This window comes from Pelodiscus sinensis, chromosome 13 (assembly GCF_052426305.1).
Source record: "Pelodiscus sinensis isolate ZL-2025 chromosome 13, ASM5242630v1, whole genome shotgun sequence".
Taxonomy (NCBI): Eukaryota; Metazoa; Chordata; order Testudines; family Trionychidae; genus Pelodiscus; species Pelodiscus sinensis.
In genome coordinates this window covers 32,223,354-32,230,668 of record NC_143064.1, presented here as the reverse complement: position 1 = coordinate 32,230,668, position 7,315 = coordinate 32,223,354, and positions in this window count along the sequence as shown.

Sequence of the window (7,315 nt, the reverse complement as noted above, 5' to 3'; positions counted from 1 at the left end):
GTTGTGCAAATCTGTGAAGGATTATGGATTACAATCTTCTTATACGATGAATTTGGTTGGGGCTATTTCAGAGTCATATGTTATGCCCCGCATGATTGGCGCGCACTATAACGCCTGCTACTTAGCCTGGCGCAGTATGCAGTTTGGGACACCGAGTATCGTGACGGTGTTACGTTGCAAGTTATGGATAATATTACAATGGGGAAAACATTGGCATGAATGAACTTATAGGGCAGGGCCAATATGCTACTCCTCAGGCTCAGGCTCAGATGAATCGCTTGGTATTTACGCAAGCCACATCGCTGACTCTTCGAGCCTTACGACAGGTCCCTGATGCGGGCCGAAGGGACACATCTTTTGCTCCGGTCCGCCAGGGCCCCCAGGAATCCTATGTGTCATTTTTGGATAGGCTCCAAACCGCCATACAACGACAAGTAGACTCAGAGGAGGCTCAGCACCTGTTGCTGTTTCAATTGGCTATTGAAAACGCTAATATAGACTGCAGGAAGGCTTTGGACCCCCTGCGTAACAAGGCGAAAACTCTTTCAGAACTGATCAAGGCATGTCAAAATGTTGGGTCTGAACAACATAAAGCTGAAATGTTAGCATCGGCGCTGGTACAGCAGCAGAAAAGGCTCGAGATGTTGTTCGGCATTGGTTACATTGTTTTGCTGTTATGGGTGTTCCAGTTTCTGTTAAAACTGATAATGGTCCCGCTTATATCTCCCACAAAGTTCAGTCCTTTTTGCAGGATTGGGGTGTGAGCCACACCACAGGCATTCCACACTCCTCCACGGGCCAGGCGATTGTTGAACGCACGCACCGCACTCTCAAGACCCTTCTTGATAAACAAAAAAGGGGGAATCCAGTGGGAATGACCCCACAGGAGCGTTTGGACAAAGCTATGTATGTGTTAAACTTTTTAAATCTTTCTGATTTGTCTTTCACGGCAGCACAGCGCCACTTTGGGCGAGACTCTGCGTGGCCGGAGCGGCCACAGGTTTACTACAGACACCTGGAATCCGGACAGTGGCAAGGTCCCGTACCATTAATCATGTGGGGATGTGGGTATGCCTGTGTTTCTCTTCCCCCAGGTCCCTATTGGCTTCCTGTGCGATTTGTTAAGCCAGCCAGGATTGGTACGCCATCGGTGCAAGAGATTCAACTCGAGAATGAAGGGATCGCTGCCGATCCTTAGCGACAAATCCATGATGGTCACCACTGCATTTTTGTGGTTCCTGTGGAGCGGTTTCTGTGTGCATACTGCGACAGCACATTTGTATTGGGCGCACATCATTGATCCCCCCGTATTCAGGCCTGTGACGTGGTGGGATCCCTCACCGCCCATCAGTAACAATGGTACCGATTGGGTGGGAGGGGTGTGGATACCCCCTACAGCAGAACAGGAAACCGAGGTCGTTAATGTTACCAATGTCACCTTTGTCACTGACCTCCCACCGCTTTGCTTTTCTACCCTTTATGACTCAGGTTGTGTGCCTGTGCAGCCACAGTTGCACCTAGTGGCGCGGGAGCATGACGGAAGGGTTAACTATACCTTACTGAGCATTCCTGGGATGCACGGAAGCGGTAATGACTCCTGGGAGCCATACGCCCCTGATTTGCCCCACTGCATGATAAAGAGGATATCAGCGGACGCGGCACCAGTTTGGCAGGCATGTCGTGGACGCAGCCCCCTGGTACTCCGGGGAGAATTCGGCACGGTTGTGGATTGGGGCCCTCACAGTATGCTGTGGGATAAAGTGGACAATCGCACTGTCCCCTTCGGCCAGTATAATCATAGCCTTTCGTGGCATGGGGGAGGCTCTGCCGGTCCTGTGTTACAATTTATTACTAATGGGGATAACACCACGGCCTCCACGTTACATAAGGGGGTTTGGTGGATAGGGTTAGCATTTATGGGTTATAGTTTAGGGAGTTTGATTTTAGAGAATTATACATCTAACTATATTAAGCAGGAAGATAATAGTGTTATGGTTTGTACTTCGCATCCATATGTTTTTGCCTTGGCACAAAATGCAAGTTTTAAGAGATGTAAATTTTCCCATTCTTGTTATCTTGTTATGTTGTCTGAGGTGCGATATAAGACCTGCATTTCCATGAGTGATAATGTAACCTTTGTGTTCCCTCTTCGACGATGCCCTGAGTTATGGATTCCTGTTAATCTCACACGAGACTGGGAAGGAGATAGTGGTTTTGGCCATCTTACAAGGTTGCTGCAGGAGGAGATTACTAACACTTGTAGACGTACGAAGCGATTTTTGGGGTGGCTGATTTTTGCTCTCATGTCGGCAATTATTATTCTTGCTTCTGCCACTGCTGCTATTGCCTCTTTAACTCAGTCGGTTAAGACTGCAAAAATGGTAGGGGAAACTCTAATAAACGTTACACGGGAGTTCCAAACGCAGGAGACCATTGATGAAGAGATATTGGCACGGCTTGAGGCCCTAGAAGCCGCAGTCATCTGGCTTGGTGATAGGCACGCAGCCTTAAAGACTAGGTTGTCTCTGCATTGTGATTGGGAGCACACTGCTGGAGATCTCTGTGTGACATCCCCCCCCTGGAATTCATCAGTTCATGATTGGAACCTTGTTAAACACCATTTACAGGGTGCCTTTGATGTTTCTTTACGTTCTCATGTTAATTCTTTGCATGTTCAATTAAAGAACCAAATTCAGCAATTGCAAGAATTAACCACACAAAAGGTTTTTGCTACTTTGCAGTCTGACTTATCTTGGCTTAATCCTACTATATGGTTTTCTGGATTAAATTTGCGCATGTGGGTGTTTATTGGACTTGCTAGTGGGCTTCTTACTGTGCTTTTTATAATTCTTTCTTTACTTTTTTCTTGTATTCGTTCTGCTCGGAAAGTTGAGGCTCGTGTAATGACAATGTTACTTATTAATGGTATTGCTTTGTATAAAAGAGGGGGAGATGTAGAGAATCAACAAATATAGTGTTTTGGCCGTGTGACAGGGCATCCCAAGGATAAAACCAAGAAAAGCTGCAGACCGTGGAGGATGATCCGAGAGTCAGTGGGAACGCGTGTAATCAAGAGTCCTGAGCCAACAATAACAACATCTGCCTGAGTCAACGACCTTCGAGAATGCTGTGTTTGGGACTGTGAAAAAGCACAGTTTGTGAAAAGCAGGATGTGGACTTTTGGGAAGTTGAGAGGGTATAAAGATAGTTGTAATCTTGCAATAAAAGGATTTCGTGCTTGCACCGGCCGGAGTCAGTGCCTTCATACACCACAGTACAGGAATGTTATGATGCTGTGGCCAGATGGGGGCTTGGCCCCAATTGGGGTTTTTTTGGCCAGATTTCACTTTTAAATAAAATATTATTTCAAACACAAAAAGTTTCAACGTTGTCTTTATTTACGAGAAAAGTGGGGAACCTGTTTTGAGCCAGGGGTCACTGACCCACAGAAAAGTCAGTCGGGTCTACACAAGTGACATGCAAAAAAAAAAAATCCTCTTTCAAAACCTTGCCAAGCCTCACTAATGTGGCCCCAACTATGCAGGTGGGAGCAGGGGACATGGTACTGGGGAAGGATGCTAGTGGGTGCTGGGGCGGGGACAGGGTTCCAGTGAGTGCAGAAGCAGAGGACAGGGTGCTGCGGCAGGGGACAGGCTGATGAAGCAGCACTCACCTTCTCTGGGCACTCCTACCCCCTCACTCCTGCAGGGGAAGCACATCCAAGCACTCGCCTCCTCCAGGGACTCCTAGCCCCTCCCCTACGCAGGAAGTCCTCGGCATGCCACAGACCTGAGTCTGGTACTGCACTGGCTGTTTCGGGGAGGGGGAGCAGCCAGCGCACTTCCTGAAACCCCGGAAGTGGCGTGCAGCTGTGGGACTTCTGTCCATCCTGCAGGAAGCTGGCACTTCTTCCATTGTGGCTGGAGGTAGGTAGTGAGGCTTCTTGGGGCTGGGGGGAAATGGGAGGCCCCGAACGCCTCGCGATTGACTGGTCGGGCCCTCCCGATCGATGGGTTGCTGACCACGGCTCTACACACATAATAAAGGTAGCTGCTGCCCCCAAAGAGTATGCAATCTGCATAAATCCTGTTAATATTAACAGGATACTTTCCTTCTGTTTGCCATTCCACTGGCTGGGGGTAAATGATGTCATAAATGTATTTTTGTTATTGAGAGAACGGTTCTAAAAATACATTTTAAAATACCTCACCTCTGATTTCAATGGGAAGTCATAGTAGTAATACTAAGAAAGACTCAAGTGGGAAAAATCCCCTGGTTAAAACTACTTCTGTGTCATATAAGTGAGAAGTGTTATTTTTAATTTTTTCTATACAATACTTCATTTGTTATTATCACACTTTTGCTAGTGATCGTAATATGAAAGGTATGTTGCAAAATAATATCTTGAAAGATTGTGTGTATATGTCTTATAATATGATCAGAACTCTGTGCACTTGTGCCAATTGTTTCACTGCACAATCAGACCTGATTAATGCAAATCAGTTTGGGAAGTGTATTTTTTTAAATTTTTATTTAGAGTAAAACATTTTCAGATTAGCAAATCAAGTTGGTGGGGTAGGGAACAGTGTGATGTATACGTACATGAAGCAGATATGGTATCCATTTAAGCCTTTCAGATATTCAGACATCTGGATAAATCCAGCATAGATTAATCAAATCTGACTCTATAGCTTTCATTACCCAAACACTCATTGAAATGAGTAAGATGCTTGCAACATTGCTCTCACTGTGAAATTATATAGTTAAGTACAATGGATAGTAATACCGAGTATGAAACTAATATGGAATAAGGATAATTTGGTGGTTACAGCCCAAAGACAACAGCATTGCTCTGTAAACAGTTATATTGCAAAATTTTTTAGAGAAGCAAAAGGAATTAAACACACATAGCTATTAAGATAATATTACCAGCATTGCAGTTTATGTGGTATGTAAGATTATCCACTGTTGTATTGTAGTCCCTAACAGAGGACTATATAATATAAAATGCTGTGCCTAAACACAATAGGAATCTAGAATAAAGCAGCAGTCTTAACACAGAGTTTCTTTGCTTTTATAGGTTTTAGTCAAACCCTTTGTGTTATTTTAACACCCTTTTTGTATTTAAATTTCTAATATCTTTGATTGGGGAAGGGTGAAATGGGGGCAACCAATTTAATTCCATAATCCTCCTAAGCCTGCCTTAATACAGTCACTCTATCTTGTGTCTGTGAATTTCATAATGGTGCTCAGAGAGTTGCAGCACTTCACTGGAAAATGTCCCACCATGTATTTTGCAACCATTCAAGGCAAATTGTGTATTATGCTAAGCGCCCTATTCATACAATTCATATAATTCATATTGCCAAAAAGAAAACCAAAATATAAAAAATAACTACACCTCCCATTTGTGGTCAGGTCTCATTGATACTGTAATTTTTTATAACTAAGGAAGCTCATATTCTATTTACAAGTCATAATAATAAAAAAATTACAAACAGGAGAATTTCTCAGAGGAACTTACACATTCAGTCAAGTTTTCTTAGTGATCAGATGGAAGGGGCTCCCAAGAGCCAGCCAGTTGCTTAAAATAATACCATGGAAACAAGAGACGGTGAGGGGGATTTCTATGACTCCAGTGAAGTTTGCCTCCTTTTTGAATGCTACTAAGCCACACCTACTAGACAGGACTTGTTGCTAGAGGCCATAACATTTGACTAAAAAGCAAACTTCATGTCTTTAGGTGGATAATGGCAGAAATAACAGACATTTAAGAAAAAAAGAAAGGGAGAAGAAAGCTACAAGAACTTTGTTTACAGCCTCTTCTTTAAATTACACAAATGGGATACTCTCTTATGCTATCAATATACACTGTCCAATTAACACAGGGTATGATTTTCAAAGCTGCCTAAGTGACTCATGAGCACAAGTCCTAAAGAAATCAATGGGATTTGAGAGTGGGATTTTTGGAAACACCTATCTCAGAAACTTGTGCTCCTAAATCACTTGGGTGCGTGTAAATCTTATCCAGTGTGTTTTCCAGGAAGAAGGTATGAAGATTTCCAGCAAAATGCAACTTAATATAATCTGTTGCCTCCTTATGTGGTTGTGGTTATGCTGAAACATTTTTGTTTAAACAGGAAAATCAATGAATAGATCCCTCAGGGTATGTCTACACTACCCTCCTAGTTCGAACTAGGAGGGTAATGTATGCATACCGCACTTGCTAATGAAGCCCGGGATTTGAATTTCCCGGGCTTCATTAGCATAAGCGGGGAGCCGCCATTTTTAAATCCCCGCTGCTTCGAACCCGGTATAGCGTGGCTACACGGGGCTCGAACTAGGTAGTTCGGACTAGGGTGCCTATTCCGAACTACCGGTACACCTCGTTTCACGAGGAGTAACGGTAGTTCGGAATAGGACCCTAGTCCGAACTACCTAGTTCGAGCCCCGTGTAGCCGCGCTACACGGGGTTCGAAGCAGCGGGGATTTAAAAATGGCGGCTCCCCGCTTATGCTAATGAAGCCCGGGAAATTCAAATCCCGGGCTTCATTAGCAAGTGCGGTATGCATACATTACCCCGCTAGTTCGAACTAGCGGGGTAGTGTAGACATACCCTCAGTTAGCTATCTACTTGGCAGGTAACATCAACGCAAACCAACCTATGGCTCACAGGCCACTCACAGTCTAACAGAGTTTTTCATAAGGCATGTGGCCTGCTCCAACATGATATTCTAATGGCTGATTTATTAAGTTTACACAAGTGTAAATATTGTACATAGAAACAAACTATGTACGAAAAATGAAACAAGCTGAATTCAAAATGATTTTAAATCTTATTAAAATAAGTGAAATTGGTTTGGCCCATACAAGGCTGTGCTTAAGTTTATGTGGTCTTCCTATGTGATAAGACTGGGTACTACTGAACTAGGCTCTTGATAGGATATGACACAACAGACACTGTGTTAAAGCAGGAGGAAGCAAAGGATTGTCTGTGCTGCAATCTATGTTATGCCATCACAGTTCTCCACAGACAGAATCCCCACACTTCTGATGTTCTCTATCTGCATTACTCATTTCCCATAATTTCTCCGAGGTTCATCCAGATTACTGAATGGAAATTCTAAATATGTTGACATAATGTTATTCAACCACCTATGAACTAGCAAAAACCTTTCACTAATAAAATCTGTGATGAGAGGCTGGGTTCACTGAAAGGAGCTAATCACAGAACTGGAAGGGACATCTAGAGGCCATCAACTCTAGTCCCCTGCACTTATGTCAGAACCAAGCATCACCTAGATCCTAACAGGTA